This window comes from Venturia canescens, chromosome 3 (assembly GCF_019457755.1).
Source record: "Venturia canescens isolate UGA chromosome 3, ASM1945775v1, whole genome shotgun sequence".
NCBI classification, from domain to species: Eukaryota; Metazoa; Arthropoda; class Insecta; order Hymenoptera; family Ichneumonidae; genus Venturia; species Venturia canescens.
Genome location: NC_057423.1, coordinates 16,089,760 through 16,114,448, shown reverse-complemented (window position 1 = coordinate 16,114,448; position 24,689 = coordinate 16,089,760). Strand labels below are relative to the sequence as shown.

Genomic DNA, 24,689 nt, shown 5'->3' with positions numbered 1-24,689 from the left:
TATCGGGTGCGTCGGAAACAATCCGTCAACAATCCGTCCTGCTGTTTCGGCATCTTTGAGTTCTGGTGGAACTCGGGCCCCTAGTTTGCCGGTCACAATTTTGTAACCCGTTCCCTAGGGATCCTCGTTCACCTCCTCGCAGAGCTTCCTCCAGCATCGCGTCTTGCTGTCCCGTATTGCCTTCGTCAGCGTCTTCCGTGCTGTTTTGTATATGGCCTGGAGGTTTTCCCTTTCGGGTCCGCCCCCAGCCCTCGTCACTCGTCGCCGATTTGCCAGGCAAATCCTGCGCAATTCGGCGATCTCGTCCGTCCACCAGTATTGTGGTCGTCTTTTCTGTGTCTGTCGTCGTTTCGGCATTGTGCTGTTGCACAAGCCGCCTATTAGTTTGGCCGTCTCGTCTGTCAGTCTCTCCGCCCTTTGCCGGCCAGTTAGCTCGGGGGGAATTTTCGTCATCGGAGCTGGTGCTGCCATCAACTCCTCAGAAAATTTTCGTCCGTCCAGTCTGTCAAGGTTCCACCGCGGGGGTTGGTGGGCTCTCGTTCGTCTCGTTTCTGTCCGTCCTGCCACTTCGAAGGTGATGTACTGGTGATCGCTGGCTGTATAGTCCTCGATCACCCGCCACCCCCTCAGCCGTGACAGGATACCGTCCGACGTCAGCGTCACGTCCGGGATGGAGTCTCCAAATCCCGGTCGTCTGTACGTCGGCGTATGTCCCGTATTGACCACTGCTAGGTCCAGCCTTGCGGCCATCTCGAGCAGCAGTCGTCCGCGTCTGTTCGTTTCCGTCATTCCCCACTCGATCGCCCTCGCGTTGAGGTCCCCCGCAACGACGACGTCCCCGGGCAGGTCCCTGATACCGTCTTCTAGTAGTGCCACCTTCCTCTCGAACTCGGCCGCGGTGCAGTTGGGTGTCAAGTAGACGCTGACGTAAGTGACAGCGCCGACTTTAGCCCAGACGTAATCGTCCCCGACACCGCGGTTAGAGACTCGGGATTGGGTGGCACCCCTTACCCAGATAGCTGTGGTCTCTGTCTCGTTCGTAATGTACGTCTGAGTCGTCCTTCTCCTGTATGGTTCACACAGGATCAGGATGTCCGCGTCGTGTTCGTCTGCTATCTGTGGTAGGAGCATGTCTGCGGTCCTACTTCGGTTCAGGTTTCCCTGAATCACTCTGTCCGTCTTCCGGCCTGCTTCCTGCACTCCTCCAGCGCGGCCCGAAGCACGGCACACCTGCCGGTTCCGGCGAGGTGCGCCACGTCCTTGTGCCCGGCCTCGGAGCACAGTGGACAGACCGGTTTGTTCTTGCAGTCCGTCATTGTTATTGTTATTGATACTATTGTTATTGATATCATCATCATCATTAACACTATTATTATTATTATTATTATTATTATTATTATTATTATTATTTTGTTTTACAAAGAGTCTGCGTAAATGTTTATAAAACGAAAGGTCTGAGTCTTCGTCCTTGTCATCGTCTCTTTCTTCCTACTCGTTTTCGTTGTGGTTCTGATTCTCTTCTTCATACTCGTTCCATTTTTCTTTCTCGTTTATACCATTGAATTCCATTAATGCCTGGATCGCTTGGGTGTAACAAGTGTTCAGAGCATTCGACGTACGATTGCACGACCGTCAGACTGGTCTGACAAAAACAATTCAACCCTATTTTGACAGTACCGAGGATTATTGCTAAAAACTGGCTCCTGTTATGTAGAAAAAATCTAGATTTTTCAAGAACGGAGACGACTCCAATGCTAAATGTTGTTTCTCTAAGTAATTTTTAATATTTTTTGGCCGTACGACAAGCGATAGAAACGGAACAGAGAATGGGGTGAACCCAATACAAAAGGTGGTTTTCTTTTAGAAGTTTAAGATTCTCTTTGGCCGCACAACGAAACAAAATAATGCAATCATCTTCCTCCATGAATAACGAAGGGTCGGTAGCCTCGAACATTCGTTATTCGACTAGAGAGAGAAAATCGTTTCACCTGAGTGGAAAAAATCTCGATTTTCCAAGAATGCAGATGGAAAGTATGGTTTTCTTCATGTAGTTTTTGTAATGCTTCGATTATACAACAAACCAATAACAATGGATTCATCTCCCTCAATGGATAACGAAGGCTCAATAGCCTCAAACAATCGTTATTCAACTTGAGAACAGAGATTGCTCCACGAAAGTCGGAATAATCTCAATTTCTCAAGAATGGAAACGAGTCCAATGCAAAATGTGGTTTCTTCGACAAGTTTTAAACACCCTTTAACCGCACAACAAACGATGATAACGGATTCACCTCCTTGAATGAATTACGAGGGCTCGAGATTTTTTCTACCATGATCGAGCAATCTTTGTTCTCGAATCGAATAACGAGTGTTGAGGCTTACTGAGCCTTTCTCATTCATTCAAGGAGGTTAATCCAATCGTCATGGTTTATTGAATGATCGGAGCATACTAAAAACTGTACGGAGAAACCGCCTTTTCTATCGGAATCGTCTCTATTGCCGAAAAATCGACATTTTTTTGAAAACGATCGAGCAATCTCTATTCTCCAACAGAATAACGAGTGTTGAGGTTTACTGAGCCTTCGTAATTCATTCAAGGAGGTTAATCCAATTCTCGTTTTTCGTTGTGAGGTCGGAGCACACCACAAACTATACGAAGAAACCGCCTTTTCTATCGGAATCGTCTCTATGCTTTAGAAATCAAGATTTTTTCTAACATGATCGAGCAATCTCTGTTCTCCAATCGAATAAAGAGTGTTGGAGCTTACTGAGCCTTCGTAATTCATTCAAGGAGGTTGACCCAATCGTCGTGTTTCGTTGTACGGTCGAAGCACACCAGAAACTAACCGAAGAAACCGCCTTTTCTATCGAAATCGTCTGTATTCTTGAGAAATCGAGATCTTTTCTAACATGATCGAGCAATTTATGTTTTCCAATCGAATAACGAGTGTTGGAGCTTACTGAGCCTAGGTAATTCATTCAAGGAGGTAAATCCAATCCTCGTGTTTCGTTGTAAGTTCGGAGCACACCAGAAACTTTACGAAGAAACCGCCCTTTTTATCGTAATCTTCTCTATGCTTGAGAAATCGAGATTTTTTCGAAAACGATCGAGCAATCTCTGTTCTCGAATCGAATAAAGAGCGTTGGAGCTCACTGAGCCTTCGTGACTCATTCAAGGAGGTGAAGCCAATCGTCATGGTTTTTTAGACGATCAGAGCATACCAAAAACTCTACGAAGAAACCGCCGTTTCTATCGTAATCATCTCTATTCATGAAAAATCGTGATTTTTTCTAACATGATCGAGCAATCTATGTTTTCCAATCGAATAACGAGTGTTAAGGCTTACTGAGTCTTCGTAATTCATGCAAGGAGACGGTTTCGTTACTATCGCTCGTCGTATGACCAAAAAATATCAAAAATTACTTATCGAAACAATATTTAGCATTGAATTGGTGTCCCTTCTTGAAAAATCAAGATTTCTCCTACATTAGTGGAGCAAGTTTTCGGTAATAATTTTCATATTAGTCGGTTAAAAATATTTATTTTCCCAAAATAGAACGAGGTAGAAAAACATAATTATTCATTTTATTATTTTATAACTTTGACGTTGCCCAGCATAGTATTAATGTGAACGATTCGTCGAAGAGGGTACATAAATAACGTTGGTGCAGTGATGTATCTTGCAGGCCAATACATCGAGGGTCGTACTCATTCTCTTCTTCGGCCTCGTCCTCTTTCTCGTCTTCGTACTCGGTCTCGTTCTAAACCAAAAATCAACCAAAATGTTTGCAAGCAATTATTGAAACAATTGTTCAAAAACAAAAAAAATGTTCCTTTAACCTCAAAAAAAATTAAAAGCTTTTAAATATCTCTTATGTCTACCTGATTTTCTTACGGGTCCAACTGCTCAATCCAGCCGCCACCCTCCTCGATACAGCATCTCAAGCGCGACAGCATACTCGCTTCGAGAGGTCCCAATATTTCCGGCGTTATCGTTTGGATTGCTGTTTCGATGCGAATTTCTAGACTCTTCGATCCCGGATCTCCTTCGATCCCGGATCTCCTTCGATCCGGGACGGGAGAGATATCCGAATAATATAGCGATTTATAGCGCGTATCAGCGTATGCAGGAAACGGGGAACGTTTTAACAAACCGACGAAACGGTGGTGCTCCTCGGACGGCGAGGACCCCCAGAATGGAGGAAAGAGTATTGGAAATGTTCCGTGCAGACCCAACCCTGAGTTTACGAAGCGTTGCTCGAACATGTGAGGTTGGATCTGCAACGGTGCATCGCATACTAAAAGCGGAGGGCCTCTACCCTTATCATTACACACGAGTACAGAGACTTCAACCGCACGATTATCCGGCCAGACTAGAGTTCTGCCGCTTCATGACAAACAAAGAAGCGGCAGAACCTGGTTTTCTGAGCCGGATAATATTCACGGATGAGTCCTCGTTCGGTGTGAGTGGTACGTGGAATTACCGAAATAATCACCATTGGACCGACTTTGGTGGAGCAATCTCTGTTCTCAAGTTGAATAACGATTGTTTGAGGCTATTGAGCCTTCATTATCCGTTGAGGGAGATGAATCCATTGTTATTGGTTTGTTGTATAATCGAAGCATTACAAAAACTACATGAAGAAAACTATACTTTCCATCTCCATTCTTGGAAAATCGAGATTTTTTCCACTCAGGTGAAACGATTTTCTCTCTCTACACGGAGAGAAGAAGATAGTATTGGTTACTAAGCCAGATAGTACTCAGTGCTATCCGAAAAAAAATAAAATTTCAGATTCTACCCAATGCTATGCGGATAGTACTGGCTACCATTCAGATACTACTCCGTACTATCTCAGATGTTACTCAGTGACATCCAAGATTATACAGCGTCAGATGGCACTGAGTACCATCCAGATAGTAACCAGTAATATGCTACATAGTATACGCTTCTGTGTGAAGATGTTACAGTGTCGTATCTTGTTGGCTAATTTCATACGCATGCGCATATAGTATTTGCACGTAAGTCACAACACGTAAACTTACGCATATGAACTGCGCATGCGTATGAAATTAGTCAACACGATACGACTCTGTAACATCGTCACATAGAAGCGTATACTATGTGGCATATTACTGGTTACTATCTGGATGGTACTCAGTGCCATCTGACGCTGTATAATCTTGGATGTCACTGAGTAACATCTGAGATAGTACGGAGTTGTATCTGAATAGTAGCCAGTACTATCCGCATAGCATTGGGTAGAATCTGAAATTTTATTTTTGTTCGGATAGCACTGAGTACTATCCGGCTTGGTAACCAGTACTATCTTCTTCTCTCCGTGTAGTCGAATAACGAATGTTCAAGGCTACCGACCCTTCGTTATTCATGGAGGAAGATGATTGCATTATTTTGTTTCGTTGTGCGGCCAAAGAGTATCTTAAACTTCTAAAAGAAAACCACCTTTTGTATTGGGTTCACCCCATTCTCCGTTCCGTTTCTATCGCTTGTCGTACGGCCAAAAAAAATTAAAAATTACTTAGAGAAACAACATTTAGCATTGGAGTCGTCTCCGTTCTTGAAAAATCTAGATTTTTTCTACATAACTGGAGCCAGTTTTTAGCAATAATCCTCGGTACTGTCAAAATAGGGTTGAATTGTTTTTGTCAGACCAGTCTGACCGTCGTGCAATCGTACGTCGAACGCTCTGAACACTTGTTACAACCAAGCGATCCAGGCATTAATGGAATTCAATGGTATAAACGAGAAAGAAAAATGGAACGAGTATGAAGAAGAGAATCAGAACCACAACGAAAACGAGTAGGAAGAAAGAGACGATGACAAGGACGAAGATTCAGACCTTTCGTTTTATAAACATTTACGCAGACTCTTTGTAAAACAAAATAATAATAATAATAATAATTTTTTTTTTTTTTAATTTATATACCGGGGCTGGGGAAAATGCATTTACGCACTGGGGGGGCCTCTAAGGCCCCCTGTGTGCCGGACTCTCCATTAGCGGAACTACCGGCTAAAAACCCCATCCCTGGTCTCCTAGCAACCACCCCGGAACCGCTTTCGCATTACTTCGGGGTGGCGCTCTATCTACCTGGACGCCTCTCAGGGCGTCCCATCCTCCACGAAGGCCCGCTTGCGGCGGAGGACGACCTCAACAAAGAGGTCGACCTCCGCCCAAGGCTCTTCGCCCAGGAGCATAACCCGGACAATATTATCCGGAGTTATGCTCCCGTACCTTTCCTCCAGTGGGGCCCTCCACACTCTCCATTCCTCGCATTCGAAGAACGTGTGGAGGGCATCGTCCCGCGGGGATCCGCAGCATCGGCAGGACGGATCCGGAACCTTCCCCATTTTGTGGAGATAGGCCCGAAACCGTCCGTGCCCCGTCAGCATCTGGGTGAGGTAATAATTTACCTCCTCGTGCCGACGGTTGACCCAGGCGTCCAGCTGAGGTATAAGCCTCGCTGTCCACCTGGCCCGCGGATCCCCCTCCCATCTTTCTTGCCAGGTCCGCATACTCACGGCCCTGGCAAGGTCTCTCCCCCGAGCCCTCTCTCGTGCGCTGCGCACGCTGCCGCTTCTTCCTCGCTCTATTCGGCTTGTGAGCCGCTGCCTTCGGGTCTGGAGTTACCCCTCGGCGTTGCTCTGCCGAGATGCACGCAGTGTTTGCTTCCAAGCCGCAGCCGGAACCTCCTTTCTTCTTGCGCCCTGCCACGTCTCGCCCGTTCTCAGGAGACGTCAGATCGAGTGCGTCCGAGTCCGTGCTCGATTTCGCAGCCGACGCGTAGCTCCGGAACGCCTCTTTGCCTCCCTTCCTCCCCTCACCAGCAATGGATAATTGGTCCCCCCCAAAATCCGTGGGACCATTTACGCCGACCACCGGGGCTTGCACCCGATCGGAATCGACGGCGAGATTCACCTCTTTGAGGCTGCTCGCTTGAGGTAAAGAAATTGCGTTCTTACTCATTGCATCGTTCTTTGAGAGTGTTTTTATTTAAGGGTTGTCTCCCCGAGTGCCACTTTTTAAGAGTCCTCTCAAAAGAGGCCACCGACGATGGTGCCGGCCGCGGACTGGCAAACGGTCACACGGAACGAGACGAAGAAAAAGAAAAAGAAAACGGACGCGACAACCCGAGCTGGCCAGAGCGGTCCGGCCCCCCGGCAAAGGGGAACGGTCATTCTCGTCAAACCGGGAACGGACATGACGTACTCGGACATAGTACGCAAGATACGGACGACGGTCGATCCGAAGAAGAGTCACGTGCAGGTGACGACTCTAAGGAAGACCAAAAACGGTTTGTGTTTGCTGAAGCTTCAGGCGGACGCAAGCAAACCGGACGGACGCGACGAATTCGAGCGATGCGTGCAGGACGCCATAGGGGAAGCGGGCAGCGTCAGGGCTCTGAACTCCAAGGTTCAATTGGAGATCATGGACCTGGACTGCGTTGCGACCCCGGACGACGTGACGGACGCTCTTCGACGGGAGACGGGACGAGACGTGGACTTTCGAGTTCACATTTTCGGTCGGAATCGTGCCGAGCAGTACATTGCGGTCTGCGAACTTGATTCGCGGGAAGCCGATGCGCTGCTTCGGCGCGGACGGATCGGGATTGGGTGGGTGCATTGCCGCGTTCGAAAAAGACTGACGGTGACGAAATGCTACAGGTGCCTTGGCTTCGGCCACGTAAAGGCCGACTGTAAAGACGTGGACAGGACGATCTGCTGCCGCAAATTCGGCGCACCCGGACACCACGCGACGGACTGCAAAAATAAACCGGTCTGTCCACTGTGCTCCGCAACTGGGCACAAGAACGTGGCGCACCTCGCCGGCACCGGAAGGTGCGCCATGTTTCGGGCCGCGCTGGAGGAGTGCAGGAAGCAGGCCGGAAGACGGACAGAATAGTCCAGGGTAACCTGAACCGAAGTAGGACCGCGGACATGCTCCTACCACAGGTAGCCGACGAACACGACGCGGACATCCTGATCCTGTGTGAGCCATACAGGAGAAGGACAACCCAGACGTACATTACGAATGAAACTGAGACCACAGCTATCTGGGTAAGGGGTGCCGCCCAATCGCGAGTCTCCGACCGCGGGGCAGGGGACGATTTCGTCTGGGCCAGGGTGGGCGCTGTCACTTATGTCAGTGTCTACCTGACGCCCAACTGCACCGCGGCGGAGTTCGAGAGGAAGGTGGCACTCCTAGAAGACGGAATCAGAGACCTGCCCGGGGACGTCATCGTTGCGGGAGACCTCAACGCGAGGGCGATCGAGTGGGGAATGACGGAAACGAACAGACGCGGGCGACTGCTACTGGAGATGGCCGCAAGACTGGACTTAGCAGTGGTAAATACGGGACACACGCCGACGTACAGACGACCAGGGTTCGGAGACTCCATCCCGGACGTGACGCTGACGTCGGACGGAATCCTGTCACGGCTGAGGGGGTGGCGGATGATCGAGGACTATACAGCCAGCGATCACCAGTACATCACCTTCGAAGTGGCAGGACAGACAGAAACGAGACGAACGAGAATCCACCAACCCCCGCGGTGGAACCTTGACAAACTGGACGGACGAAAATTTTCTGAGGAGTTGATGACAACACCAGCTCCGATGACGAAAATTCTCCCCGAGCTGAGTGGCCGGCAAAGGGCGGAGAGACTGACGGACGAGACGGCCAAACTAATAGACGGCTTGTGCAACAGCACAATGCCGAAACGACGACAGATACAGAAAAGACGACCACAATACTGGTGGACGGACGAGATCACCGAATTGCGCAGGATTTGCCTGGCAAATCGGCGACGAGTGACGAGGGCTGGGGGCGGACCCGAAAGGGAAAACCTTCAGGCCATATATAAAACAGCACGGAAGACGCTGACGAAGGCAATACGGGACAGCAAGACGCGATGCTGGAGGAAGCTCTGCGAGGAGGTGAACGAGGATCCCTAGGGAACGGGTTACAAAATTGTGACCGGCAAACTAGGGGCCCGAGTTCCACCAGAACTCAAAGATGCCGAAACAGCAGGACGGATTGTTGACGGATTGTTTCCGACGCACCCGATACGGACGAACGTGACGGACGACGCTGACGTGCCGGCGCCCTCCGTCTTTGTCGCTGAGGAGCTCACCAGAGCTACGAAGGCGATGAAGACTGGTAAGGCGCCGGGACCAGACGGAGTACCGACTGAGATCCTCCGGCTCGTGGCTCGCCTACGGCCGGAGATACTTCTCGACCTGTACAACACGTGCTTGACGACAGGAACGTTCAGCGATCGGTGGAAAGAGGCGAGGCTCGTCCTTATCCCGAAAGGTAAGGGCGACCCTAACACGCCCTCGGCCTACCGACCGTTGAGTTTACTTGACAAGACAGGTAAACTCTACGAACAATTACTGAGACCGAGACTGACGGACGCGATGCAGGCCGGAGGGGGTCTCTCCGACTCGCAGTTCGGTTTCAGGAGGGGTCGATCGACGATTGGAGCAATTCAAAAGGTTGTTGACTCTTTCCTGGAACTGGACAGACACTGCCACGCAGCCCGACCTATCGTGCTGCTGGGGACACTGGACATCAGGAATGCTTTCAACTCGGCCAGGTGGGTGGATATCTTGGAGGCGCTGAAAAGCAACTTCGGGATCCCACCTTACTTGGCCCGGGTTGTAGAGGATTACCTGAAAAACAGACGTATAACGTACGAAACGATAGAAGGACAGGTAACGAGACAGGTCACCGCTGGGGTTGCCCAGGGGTCGATTCTGGGACCTGACTTCTGGAATGGCTTATACGACAGCTTGCTTCGGCTGGAGATGCCGCTCGGAGTGACCCTCGTCGCCTACGCTGATGACGTAGCGGCGGTGATTACAGAGCGATCTCCGGAACTAGCACAGTTGAAGTTGAACCAGACCATGAGACGAGTTGGACGTTGGATGACGGACCACGGATTGCAACTCGCAACAGATATGACGGAACTGACGCTCCTTACGAGAAGACGCATACAGACGATACTGCCCATGAGAGTGGGGGCACACGAGACGGAGACCAAGGGGGAAGTCAAGTACCTTGGGGTTACGCTTGATACGAAGATGACCTTCTGGCCTCACATACAGAAGACGGCCCAGAGGGCGGCAGAGAGGATAGCATCCTTGAGCCGCCTGATGGCAAACACGACGGGACTGAGACCGGGGAAACGACGACTGTTAATGGCGACAGCTCACTCGATCCTCCTGTACGGTGCGGAGATCTGGGCAGACTCCCTGAAGACAAAAAAAGTATTGTAAGACGATGACGATGGTACAGCGACAAGGAGCGCTGCGAATCGCTTGCTCCTACCGGACAGTCTCTGCACAAGCTGTGCTGGTGGTGGCGGGCGTAATTCCCGTGGATCTCCTTGCGTTTGAGCGTAAGAGAATCTACGGGAGCAGCGCAGACATAGGACAGAAGAACGCGGCAATCGCCGAGCGCGAAAGGACGATCGACGACTGGCAAGGACGGTGGACAAACGAAGACGCCGGTAACTGGACGAAACGACTTATACGGGACCTGAGGCCGTGGCTCGGGAGGAAGTTCGGGGACGTAAATTTTTACGTAACCCAGCTCTTGACGGGACACGGTTACTTCCGACGGTACCTGCACACCATGAACAGAGTACGGACACCCGACTGTAAGTACTGTGGCCATGAACGAGTCGACGCGGAACACACGTTTTTCGTGTGTGACCGCTGGACGAGACAGAGACAAGAACTGGAAATAACAGTTGGCAGTATTACCCCGGAGAACATCGTCGGGGTGATGCTGCTCGAACCTGAATAGTGGTGCTTAGTCACCACCTACACGGAAACGATACTGCGACGTAAGAACGTGGACGGCTGCTTAACGGATGACTGAGCAGACGGAGTGACGCGACGTTACGATAACGGTGGGACAGAACGGACGAACGAACACAGACAGAACCCCCAGTCAGAAGTAATATCAACATAGTCCCTGGCTGGGGGGAAGGACAACAAGGAGGTGGCGGTTTTAGTGGGTAGGCCTATTTTTTTGGGAGTCCCACATACCCATGTAGTCCGTAAGACTACATGGAATCCGTAAAAAGGATTTCCGCAACTCCTTGGTAAAAAAAAAAAAAAAAAAACAATAACAATGTCCATGGTATTATTATTGTTGTTGTTGTTGTTGTTATTAATAATAATAATTTCAGCATTTCGTACGACGTCACTTTCGCAGACCGTCACCTGAAATTACGGAGCATTTTTGTCCGAGTGGTATGACGTCACGTGCCTCTTCCTATCGGTAACACAGCTGACAGCCGCATGTCAAGTGTCACTTGGAATCAAACAGCGTTTCGCGTGAACATAGCCTCCGCGCGAATTTGACTCTCAAACAAACGATATCGCTGTCGGCTGATCGTTGCCGGCACGGTCTTACATACAGGTCTTGCAACAAACCCAAATTTTGGTGGTGGAGGTAGCTCTCTTAACTTTACAATTTTTGGTGTCGCGGGACACCGCTGCGCGCTGCTGTTGCGAAGGATAAACTATCGCGGAGTGCCAGAAGCGGTACATAACCTCGTTATCATCGGAACAATCGGAGCAATCGCAGCATTTAATTGTGATTGTTTAACTCTAAAAAAAAATCTTAATGGTTTCTTCGTAAAAATTTTGTGCGTGTTTTTTTTACAATGACAAAATCCTGTGCAGTTCCATCATGCGACACGGGGCGCAGAATAATTACCGAAAAACGTACGGTGTTTAAAGTGCCGTCAAATCCTGAAATGCGTAGAAAGTGGATTGCAGCTATACCTGGAATTTTTAATCTGTCGTCGTCGCAATTTATCTGTGAAAAACATTTTCACGATCATCAAATTCGGAGGAAATGGGTGACATATTCAAATGGTGATATTATAGCTGAAGTAAGTTTACTTGATTTAAAAATAATAAATATTAGAATTATTGTAGTTATCGTAATTCTACTATAGGCTTTGATATTGATATGATCTTATTTTTTCAAATTTTTATTCAAGGCTCCTTACACCCGTGCTCAACTTGATCGATCGGCTGTGCCGGAAATATTTGATAATGTCATGAAAAGCGACATTGGTACTCCTGTGGATTCCACAATGGAACAACCTAAAAGCAGAGATCATAGTTATTGTTCTTTGAAAAAGTGCTCTGCAATTGAATCTGAATTTGATACACCAATGGGTATGGCACCAGACGCTCCAACGAAGATAGCGATAGCTGTTTTCACAGACGAGGGGCTAACAACTCGGATGAATAGTCCAATGGATACACCTGAAGAAATAGCAATAAATCCCTCGATGAATCATTCGTCGGATCATGAAGCACATAAATCTTTGTCGATGGTCCCTACAGTTTTGAGCATGGATTACTCAAGTAACATCAAGGATGATGAGATGCAGGAAGTGTCGCTCTGTCAAGGTATTTGTCGTTGAGTATATTTTATTTGTACTCCAAATCAATGTAGACTCAAAAAAATTGTTTCATCGCAAACTAGAATATTACATATTACTTTTTTCGGTTTCTTCTTCGTCGGTTCAATTTTTCCACGATAAACACTAAAACAGACAATAGATAATCAAATTTTGCAATTCAGTGGTTAATTCAATGGTTAAAAAAACCACTGAATTAAACCATGTACAAAATCACTTTTTGGTTTCATTAGAGTACCTAAACAATTTAAAGCTGTCCCAGTGGTTTGAAGATTTAGATGTACTCGCAATAATTTTATTTTCAAGTTGATAAGGCAGAAAAATTGTTTTTATGTATGATGTAAATTCATTTCTTTTTGCAGATGAGAAAATTTACGAAAGCGCAACAACCGTTGAATCTATGGAAGATCCACAAGGGCGAACGCGTTTAGCTGTGAACTGTGCATCCGAAATTCCCGACTGCAGTTTTGAATTTTCAGACGTGACCTTGACGTGTAAGAATGTTAATCTCTGCTGTCAATATTATTCATAAAAATTACAATTGGAAAACATAAACGTATTAATGTTAAACGCATTATCACGTTATGTATAAAAGTAATGAAATCAGTTAAGAGTACAAACTTGAATGAATGCAATATCAACATTCAAAAGATGTAGCCAATGAAGACAAATTGATTAGTCCGTATATTTTCGTAAATTTGGAATGATCTTTGTGTACACAGGTACAACCGAAGGAACAACAATTTCGATCGTGATACCACCGCCGTGGGCTATCCATAAGCTGGTAACAGACAAGGGGAATTTCCTCTTCTCATACGCTATCACAAAAATGGAGAACGGCGATAATCTACCCGTTTATGAAAGAAGTGTTAAGTTTCACGTGAATAGAGTACTCAGTTATTATGTATACGGGCGTGCGGTAGATGTCCATGATTCGAGTCTTCCTTTTGTTTTAATTGACATAGATTCGCTACCGCAAACATTGGAAACTTTCAAAAATATGAATATTTGCAACGGTATCGGTAGTATAAACGATCTTTACCTTATATCCGATCGAGCCTTCAATGATTCGGTTGACCGATGGCGTGACAAAAACTGCACACTTATTTCAAGACGGAAGCGGTGTGATCACTGCATAAAAACGAGGACAGTGGCTGTGAGAAGGCAAGCGAGAACAAGAACGAAAGAAGGGTTGAAGCGAATGAGTCGGGCTTGCAATCCGATCGATCAACGAAAATGAATTGCACTGCGCAAAAAAATTAGCCGTGAACGACGACTGAGAAAGAGAGCCCAGGCACGTATCAGCTTTTTAGAACAACGCTTACAAGATAGAGCAGCCGAAATAGCTGCGATTCGCAATGAAACGTTAGCAGACAGATGTGCAAAATTGGATATTCCAACGTCTCAACAAACTGTACTCCATCAAATCATTGCGGCTGCTGGTAAGACGGATGGCAGGAATCGGCGTTACGGAGAAGAGTGGATTATGTTATGTTTGATGCTGAACATAAGATCACCTAGTACCTATGAGTTCCTGTTCTCGATCGATTCGCAGTTATTTCTCAGCGATAGGAATGAAGTGCGGATTTGACGAAGACTTTGCTGAATTGCTCAAGAAACATTTTCAAAAAAAAAACAGCTCTGCAACGACAAGGTGTACTCTTGTTGGACGAAATCTCTCTAAGAAAATCCGTGGCCGTGTGTTCTAAAAATTTAACTTATGTTGGGTTAACTGACCTTGGGGAAGACGGACTGCAATCCAGTGAGATAAAAGATCAAGCAACACACGGTCTGGTCCTTATGTTCCAGCCTCTGGCAGATTCCTATACACAACCAATAGCTGTTTTCGCTTCAAAAACCCCGTTAAGGGTGAAGAACTTGCCAAGATAGTGATAAAAGCTATCACATACTTAGAAAAAACAGGAGCAAAAATTCATGGCGTCATCGCCGATGGGGCAGCGACAAACGCGAAAATGTGGTCGTTATTGGGTGTTTCTGGTCGAATGGATGATTTGAAAAGTTGGTTCTCTCACCCTATCGATGAAAATCGAAAAGTCTTCGTCTTCTCTGATACTCCCCACGTGGTAAAAAATATTCGAAATAGGCTGTACAACAAAAAAAAAATTACGGGTAAGCCTTCAGAAATTTTTACCATTACAACATCAATGATTTGATCGCTAAAAAATAGTTTCAGCCTTATCTGCAAGTTTTGATGCCTTGAAAATTGAAAAAAACCCTGAATCAAGAATGTACCATTACTCATTATTTAAAATAATACTTCAACTCATTAAAGAAAAATTCAACTTATTTCTGAAAAAAACAAACAAAAAAACAATTTGCGATTATTTTCTAGACGTGAAATATAAAATATTTTCATTCCTGCTTTTTAGATCAAATCGTCCAAGAATTATATACGATGGGATCACATTAGTACATTATTCAACCTTGACACTCAGCACGCTGGAAATGCCCGGGTATGTCCAAAATTGACACAACTTCACGCTAGACAACACATCGAAAATGCGCGTTCGTCTCGCGACACAGGTAATTTCCATTATTTTTTCCTCCATTGTTTTTTGTATCCAAGTAAATATATTGTTTATTCTGAAAATAATGTTTTTTGTTTCCAATTGCGTTTTCGTAGGTACTCAGCAATTCGGTAGTTAACGGATTACGTTTTTATCAATCCCACGACCCACAGGGGCCACTCAAAGGATGCGAGGAAACAATTGAGTTTTGTCGACGTATGAACGATCTTTTCGATGCATTGAACCGCAAATCTCCAAATCAAGGTCTTACTCCCGGAAATGAGGATTTTAGGGTGTGTATTGGATTTTTATCCCATTAAAAAAAAAAAACACTTTATTTTCATTCCATCTGGATTGGCGTAATTTGTGTTATATTTCAATAACTTTTATCATGTTTCATAAAATGAGGTTTGAATTCATTAATGATAGATGATAGAGGACTCTCTTGAATGGTTGAACGAGTGGGAGATGGCTGTAAAAAAAGGTGACATAGAATCTGATGAATATTTAACAACGGAAACGTCCATAGGATTGCGAATAACTCTCCGATCGACCTTGGATATGTGTTGTTACCTGACAGAAATATTTGACTTCAAATACCTTTTAACGGGAAAAATTAATCAAGACAATTTGGAGGTACCTTTCATTGTTTTTAGTTTGTACGAGGATCATTACTTGAATGAATTCATTTTATCGTGTATGCAATTTTTTCAGAAATTCTTTGGGACCATTCGTCAAGCCGCAGGCTGTAACGACCACCCGAACGCTCCCACATTTTTGCAGTTGTATAAACTTCTGTCGGTCTACAGCATCATAAAGCCTCCGAAATACGGTAACTGCACCGTCTCCAAACAACATTCGCCAACCCTTTTGATCACATTGGCAGATATCAAAGCGATCTATGGACAAAAGGCCGAGGGGAAGTTTTCCAAATATCGGCAAGAACTTCAAGCAAAGCTTGACGATATCCTCGAACACCAGGAGTAGGAGGCCGATGATGTTATAGAAAATAATCCCGATCATGATTATTCCTTATCCCCTATCCTCAATTGTATCATCTACTATGTGACAGGTTTTTTACTCCAAGATTTCTTTTAGAAAAATGTACTAATCAACTGTAGGTATCATTTTATACTAACTTTCGTTGATTCATCATTCTCACCTAGACCGCATAGCACGCCATAGTTTCATGTCATTTGTCGATATCGTTGAATTCAACCTTTGGTTTCGTTTCATGTTATCTCTACCCTTTGGTTTAACATATTTCCATGGATTTCTACAGGTTACCTGTGCAAACAGATATTAAAAATGTACAGGAAATGTGTAATTTGCCAAGAAGCGATGAGATCAGAATCTTCTACCACGTCTTCAGTGTCGCAATTGGTCGACCTGAAATCAAGGGGACGATTGATCCATGCTAATTTGCGATTTTTTAACTTGATCCGCCACGTCGAGACCTGCTTCGCCAAATACTCATCACGGTGTAATGTTTTTGATTGCACTCTTGATGAAGTTTTGTCAACGTTCCACTTCAACTTTCCTTGTGCCAATCACGCCTCAAGTATCCTATCCTATTCTATTATTTATTACATACGATTGAGGATGAGGCAGAATGCCCATCAAGAAAACTTAAAAGTAACGAAAAAATTTGTCGTTAAAAAAAAATTATCGAAATTGGAAAATCAATAAATAAAATGGTATCCGTTCAGACTTTTTGTTTTGTTTCTTTACTCTGTTCCTGTGATTGAAATTGTGCAATTATTTTATGAAAAAAAGTTGAATATTTGAGACTAATTTTCTACAAAAACGGAATCAATTTTCAACGAAAAAAAAACTACCGAGAAAGGGTTCGAACCCAGGTATATTGGTTACCGCACTAGATCCAAGTCCATCAGGCTGCGATGGTATTTCGATAATGATTGTACAAAATTCATAAATGTTCATCAGAGCTGCTTATGATCTAAAAGGATCTGAGTGTGAAGGGCTATGATTTAATTGCGTTTTCTAATGTTGATTTAGAGAGACTAATTTTTCAATGCGACGCATGCTAGAAATATCTATTTCGCGTTTTTTCTCTGCCATTACAGATTCATACGTGTATATTTGTATATGAATAAATAGAAAATTGGTTAGGATTTTGACGCATGCGCTTCGTATAAATATCCTTAACTCGCAGCGCTACCCTGGTGGTTTCGAGTCAAACTACTTTTTCATGACGTTAGTGAACTACCCCCACTACCTTCGTTGCAAGACCTGTATGTAAGACCGTGGTTGCTGGCCCCAGCCACGATCGTACCCGACTTCTACGCTACTGAAGCGTCGCCTGTCATGGCGCCAAGCGACCTTCTGATTCGTTGAGAAATGCAAAATTCTATTGCTTCTCATTTAAAAACTATTGCACTCACAGAAAAACGCCTCTGCAGTTTTGCTTAAAAATGCGTCCCTAACACGCCAGTAACAGGTTTATAGGTTATTCTGAATCACCCTATATATATATATAAGGGTGGCCCTTAATATGGGTAAACAAAAAATTGATCGCGCCACCCCTCAAAACGGTTCCAAATGATAAAAAAAAAATCTACGCAAAGCCTATGTTCTATGTTCGGTAAGAGGAAGACGTGCCTGTAAGCATGAACTTGGTTTTAAATATCAATTTTTCTGCATGATTTAGTAATTTTTAAAAATGTTGTATTTCAGTGAAAAATGGTCGTATCGAGGTCTAAAAAAACGCATTTTGAAGCTTCAAGTTTCTAATTTTAAAATCTTATGACGAAAAGAATTCAGAGCTACATGTTCTGCGCAATTTTGAGAAAAATTGTAAGAAAAAATTTGCCGATTTTTATACTTTTTTTCAACTCCACAAGCTCAGAATTTTTTTTCCAACTAAGCAATGGCATGGATCGGATAGCTGGTTTATTCAGCTTCAATTGGCTTTTTTTTAAACTTTGATAGAACCGTTTTTTGCTGAGATGTTGAACTTTGAATCAAGAAGGACCCTTTTGTCTTTGATCGACGATATCTCGGCAACCAATGGTCGCACAGGAAATTCAAGGGCAGTTCTGAAAACTGGAATGAATGTTCTACAAGGTTCTGTTGCGATCTTGAAGACGAATTTTTTCTTCCATCCCTATCGTGTATTTAATGTCGCGCACGAAAAGTATACATACTGGAGCGAAACACACTCTCAAACACTTTATTTCGACGACATGGCAGGCACGAGTGTTTACATCGGCGGCCATGTTGAAAACTGTCACTTCGCGAAGCGGCGGTCGGGAAGCGAGGCGCTCAGCGCTGCCAACTCAATTTCGCTTTCACAAAATTTCCTAGATTCTCAAAGTTCTTGATTTTATTCAATTTTAATTAAACAAACCTTTTCTTGTTCAGAAAATTAATGCGGATCATTAGAGAAACGTATTTTGAATAATTTGGTGAAAATTTCAGATCAAAATCATTTAAATTTTTAAGAAAACTTTTCATTAAGAGATGGAGCGTGCACAGTGCGCATGCGCGATGACCTACATTCAACAGGCACGTGCAAGAACGTGACTTTCGGCAAATTAGTGAATAAAATCAAATAAAAATAATCTTATGGACCGAATTAATAGAAAATAAAACAAAATAATGGGGAAAGTCATAAAATGAATTAAAATTGATCAGGAAACTGTTTTATTGAGTTCTTGCACATGCGCAGTGTGACTACAGCTCGACTCAGCCAATTGGGACCCACGCGGGGGAGTTAGTGCACAATCAGAGAATTGAGAGTGCGAGTCCCTGGCTCGAGATAAAGTCGCGCAGCGAATTAGAGAAAGGGACAAAGTCCAAGTGAATTATTATTATTATTTCCTTTGTTCGAGAGAGTATAAAAACCCGAGCGCAGAAACTCCGGTAGCCAGTGTCGTCTCGAATCTCGCCACGCTAGACTCGCTAAAGCAATAATGCTCTCTGAGCAAACAAAGAGCCAGTTTCGTCTCGAATCTTGTAGAGCTTGACTCGCACTCGCAAAAATCCAGAAAAGTTAAATGAAATTTTAACAGTTAAAAAAGTAATCATTTTTTATTTATAATTCATTAGAATTTCATCATATTATTGTCTAAAATCTTTTTAACCTGAAATATTTACTCTCAGCGTTGATCCGGGTTTTTTTTGTGAACTATGGAGACGTACTAGAATATCTAAAGGAAAAGAAGATTCATTTTTATATTGGAATTTTTCATTGATAAATATCTTGAAAACCTTAGTAGTAAGGCTACGCCGGTTCCAACCCATTGGGCTCTCAGGGGGGAGCGGTGTGCGGGGGAGCCGCTCACCACTACCGCGGCGAGGGGGAGCGGTGTGCGGGGAAGGGCCGGGTGTGCGGGAGGGGGGGGGGGGGGGGGCAGCGAAGAATCACGAGAGGGAGAGAGAGGTGAATATGAGAGAGATGGAATTATTGTGTCCTTTGAAAAAAGAAGGAGAGTGTGAGAGAAATGGAATGAACGGAAGAAAAATTGTGTGTGTATTTAGATGAAAATATTTAGTTTGGAATACCATGAGGGAGAGGGGGAGAGAGAGAGAGAGAGAGAGAGAAATTGATGAGAGTGATGGAATTATTGTGCCCTTTGAAAAAGAAGGATATATAGAGCCGATGGTGAGTGTGAGAGAGATGGAATGAGTTGATGAGTATGAGAGAGAGATGGAATTACTTCTTTCAAAAATTGTGTGTCCCACGCACTGAGGAATGTCGTATGTAGATAAGGAAGAGGTGCACAACGAAGGGTCAAGAGAGAAATGAGAGAGATGGAACGAACTTTACCATATATTCTACAAGAAAAAATATAAGAGGTCTGTCCGCTCAAGATTTTGAACTCTGGGTGTGTGTCGCGATGAAAACATTGGTTCATCATCGCCTGAAGAGAATGCACGGCCGGATGTAAATAAGGAAGGGGAAGGATCTGCAGTTGGAGAGCAAAATGAACTTTACCAAATATTCTACAATAATTCTATAAGAAGACTGTCCGCTGTTTAACTTTTTCAACATTGGTGTAATTGTTTTTCTTGACTTCAGTTTGAAAAGTAATCTCAAGATGGATAGATGTGCGAGTATGTATGCGATCCATCCATCGAAGGAACATTGGACGTTGACTAAAAATGAACTCGAATCAATTCCTAAGGTTCTGCTCATAAAATATTATGGCAAATTCATTCCATCGCCATGGGATCGATTACCTGAACATTTGAAGAGTGATAGTGAAGTTCAGTCTTATCAATATTGTCATGATCATTTTAATCCACCGTGGATGTCAACTCATATTGATGCTCTAGGACCAATACGTCGAGAGTGTGAAAAATGTTGGATCATGGAACAACTAATGAATATTTATGCAATTTATTGTATATGGAATCCGCGTGAAATGACGGCGGAAGAACTTCTCATTATATCACCATCAACGTTCAAGAAATATTTCAGTGACTTTACGAATGTTTTGTGGGAGCGTTTTCCATATTACTACAAATCTGACGTTGAAATTCTATCGTTGCGTCGATGCCATGATCATTGGAATACGGCTTCGATGGAAGATCACATTGATGCCCCTTTAAGAAAAAATTGTAGAAAATGTCGGGAGAGTGACACGCATGAACGTGCAGAGGTGGAGGGGGAATAATCGTCAAAGTTTTAGAGAAATCGAGAACGTCGTCAGTCAGCTGCTGCATTAGTTCGAGAGCAGACGAGAAAAAAAAATCACTCTTCAAAAATGGAGTTTACATCTTTGAACAAAGTTGCCACGCTGGAAAACAATACACCAACGAAGAAGCTGATTGAACTTGAGGTCGGAACTGATCATCCAATTCATCATATTCAATCGGTGAAAACGAAATTTGGAAAACGATACATCACCAACATCGGAGACCAATTCATGGTGTTTCTACGGGGAAGACTTGCCGAGGCTTTCGAACAAGACGAGGGCGAATTCGAAAAGCTGTTGGAGGCGGCTAAGGCGAGAGAACTCTACACGGAAACGTTTGCCAACAAGTGGAGTAAAATTTTATTCAAACATATTCCAAAATCTTTGTAAAAAAAAGCATCGATGTGAAATATTACAGTGAAGGAGGAGGAGGAGAGTTTATAATAAAAATATAGAAAAAAGTATCATCGTAACAAAAATGTTTTGTTTATTTGAAAATCCCTCGTTCACACAATGCTAGATACATAAAACCAACTTCTGAGCGATTTCACATTCGCATTCGCACAATTGTATTTCGAATTCTGATTGTTATGATGATGGTGAGGACAATCGAGGCGACTTCATAGTATGGGACTATGAGGGTAGACCCTCATAGTCCCATGAAATCCATTTCGTTCCAACCATTTGTTTGTTATTTTATATCGACCGGGTAGCGCGTCCCAAGTATATGGTGATTTGAAGAACAGCGTTAGAGGTTTATAAATTTTGTCGTTGGCTCGAATAATTGATATTTCTTTCGGGATAAATTCATTGCGTGAGCCCTTAAAACCCTGGAGATCAACAATAAAGTCCATCTCGACTGACGATTAGTAGAATCATCACCATGACTTTATACCAATTTTTTCACCCCACCACTCACAGGATTGTATTCAACGATGCGATCGTGTAGAATGAGACAGTATGCGCATGTTTGAGCAGGAATATTTGTGCTTGTTTCAAATTCAAGGCGCACATCAACAGGCCCAGACTTAGAGAATCGTTCTGCTTTGAGCAGTCAACCACAATGAGAGGAGCATATTTGAGAAAATCCGTTTTTGTAAGCCATGGTTCGGCCTCCTTATTGTAGTACATCGGTTGAAAGTTTGTATACATATCGTATAGTACTGCATACTGATTTTGCTGTATATTCAAATTCATGTTACCATAGGGATAACATTGTGAATTTAAGTATAATTTTACATCGGTAACATTGCAATGATCAAAATTGCTCGCATTTTGCCTTTTAACACTCTTTCGTCCTGTTTGAAATGCCAGGATCACATATCAAGGTTTTTCCAGCTGCGTTGATGTCTTGACAGACCACACGTGTTTCGATGTCGCCGGTAACATTGGATATCCATATAATTCCCACGTACGAAAACTCATTGGAATTGGAGTATCTTTGGCGATGAATTTCAACAGTTGAATTCACCACGGTGACGTATGGAACGAGCCATTCAATTTCTCGTAGTGTAATTTTATAATCTTCAGCGGCTGCTTGAACTATTGTATTATCATCGGAACGTGATCTAGTCAAAATCAATTCGTGTTTTGCATTCACCACCACTTTTCGATAATCTTCAGCAAATCCCAGCAGTATGCTCAGTGGTATGCATACGTCAAAATTGCCTGCTACGTCTACAATTTGTTTAGTCTCCTCAACATCGAGCCAACCGGTGTTCTCAAGCATTGCACTTCTCGCCAACGAATGAGATATATATCCTTTGATGAGAGATGTGATGCCCACATTTTTATTACGATCGATTTCAACTGCGTTAAGTTCATAACGCACCTCCTCGAATAAATGACAAATGGCATTGTTGACGAGGCTCGTTGCAGCTAACGCTGTACCATCCGCCTTTGTCAGTTTACCGGAAATGCGAATTGAACTTTTGCTCGGTAAAATTGATAAATCTTGATGTTGGATTGAAATACGTATTTCATCACTATTATTGTATGTTGACGATGCGTATGGTTGATGAGCATGAACCTCATAATGTATGATGGATTCGTCAAACATGACGGGTGTCTGGATGTTTATGATTTCTTCCTCCATCGCAAGCAGCAAATGCACACCATATAATTTCTCACACGGCAACTCCACGAATTTTGAGACCCAAACTCTTTAATAGTAGAAGGTTTTGAGGTGTTATCGCTTTCAGCGTCGTTCGACGACTGGTTTCGTGATCCCATGTTGGCTTATTAATATTACCAATACGGTGATTGTAAATTATCCCCATCGAGATTTTATATGAAGTCTTATGGTGATTACTTCGCCGCGAAAATTTATCAAATCTCTATCCTGATCAATAATACGAAGTTGTATATTGTCAATTCGACGATTTGTGATTGGTAGATAAATGACATTCGATGGTACTTCGATGATTTTATAACCAGCCGGTACAGATGGAAAAAATTCATGAATTGTGTGAACTTTTTGTCCGTTGATGTATGCACCGGTTGTTATGTTACACCCGACTCGGATGGCGTTCACTTTGATAATGGATACCGGCAAATCAGACACGTGTCTTTTATTGCGTTCCAATCGACGCGATGTAAAACCCAGAAGAGGTCCAATAGAATTGTTCGATGTAAAATCAATCGATTGATTACACTCAATTTCACTACGTAGCGTATAATTATTCGGCTTAAGCTAAATTTGTATGTTTGTCAACTGAGCTTTCAAATATTTTTCAATATCTTCAATTTCATAGCTGCCCGTTGGAATGGTCAACACTTGCGTTCCAACATGAAATTCATTGCAACCAATGTCGATATTTGGAATTGAATTGAATGTGAGCAGCTCGACGAGTCTAAGAGTATAATTTTTGTCGGGCGATAGTTCGATGGGTGGAAAAAATTGTGCTTCGAGTATGGAGGATGTGCCAGTGATGGTAATGGTTAAACTATCATCCATGATGCTCGCAACATTAGAACCAAACACATAGCTCCATAGTCTTCATTTATATAGTTTATAATTGTCTCGCCGATTCAGCTGATTACACAAAAATTTTAAACATAAATGTCCACATATTATTGTGTCATATTCTTGGTATTTATTATAATTATATTTCACGCTACCAACATTAAAGTATTTCATGAGTTCGGGTGGAGGTGGAAGATTGCCAAAGCTGTCAAAGTATGTGATTCCTTGGCCAGATTTTTTATAAGCAACCCAGTGTGTACCAGGTCCCACATTATCATCCAAATTAATGATTGCTGATTCTTGATCGAGTGGTCCGTCCACAGGTAAAGTGTCACGCATGAAAACACCGCGAAAGTTACGAATTTTCATGGCTCCCGCATATTTTAGCAGATCGATGTCAGTGAGTGGTTGATGTGGTAGCGTGATTATACGATTTTTGACCCGAGGTAACGACCCAAACCCTGTTTGTATGGTTTCAAGTGTAAACCTTTACCCAAAGCGATGGCCTCGAATGTTCGATTGTGACGCTTATGTTCGTCCAATTCCTTTTTAGCCGCTTGAGCAGCATTTACAGCTTTGTCTATTGCAGCACTGCCACCCGACAATGCTCCAACAGCGCTAAGACCGGCAAAGATGGGTACGAGGAAGGGTAATAAACCGCCGGTTTTTTGAGGAACAGGTAGAATCCTAGGCATGCGTACTTTAACGCCCTTTACACCAGCTCGCGCACCTTTCAATGCAGACATTACAACTTTACGAGAATCATCACTACGTATCATTGCTTTCTTCGTAGCACCGATAATCTTTTTCAGGCAAACACTTTTCGGGCGTTTCATACCTAATCCAAATTTCCTCTTAGTCTTCATAATGATCGTCACAGCCCAAACACTTGCTCTTTCACCGAGACTCGCGTCTTTCGAGGTTACACGCTTCCAAGCTTACTCAGCCAAAACTTTATCCGCCAAATGTCTTGCTTCCAAATTGCACTTTTTATAGAATTCGTTTTTTTGTAAAATATACGATAAATTCAAACTAAATGAGTAAAGTCTATTTCATCCTAA

The 24,689-nt window shown here is 43.8% G+C and overlaps 1 long non-coding RNA gene across 1 annotated transcript; it reads left to right on the top strand.

Moving 5' to 3' along the window:
- The first annotated feature begins 14,895 nt into the window (after positions 1–14,895).
- Positions 14,896–15,525, top strand: LOC122407902 (uncharacterized). Its single transcript, XR_006260308.1, has 3 exons — positions 14,896–15,016; positions 15,117–15,293; positions 15,430–15,525. It is a non-coding gene; the product is annotated as an uncharacterized lncRNA (long non-coding RNA).
- Positions 15,526–24,689: the final 9,164 nt, after the last annotated feature.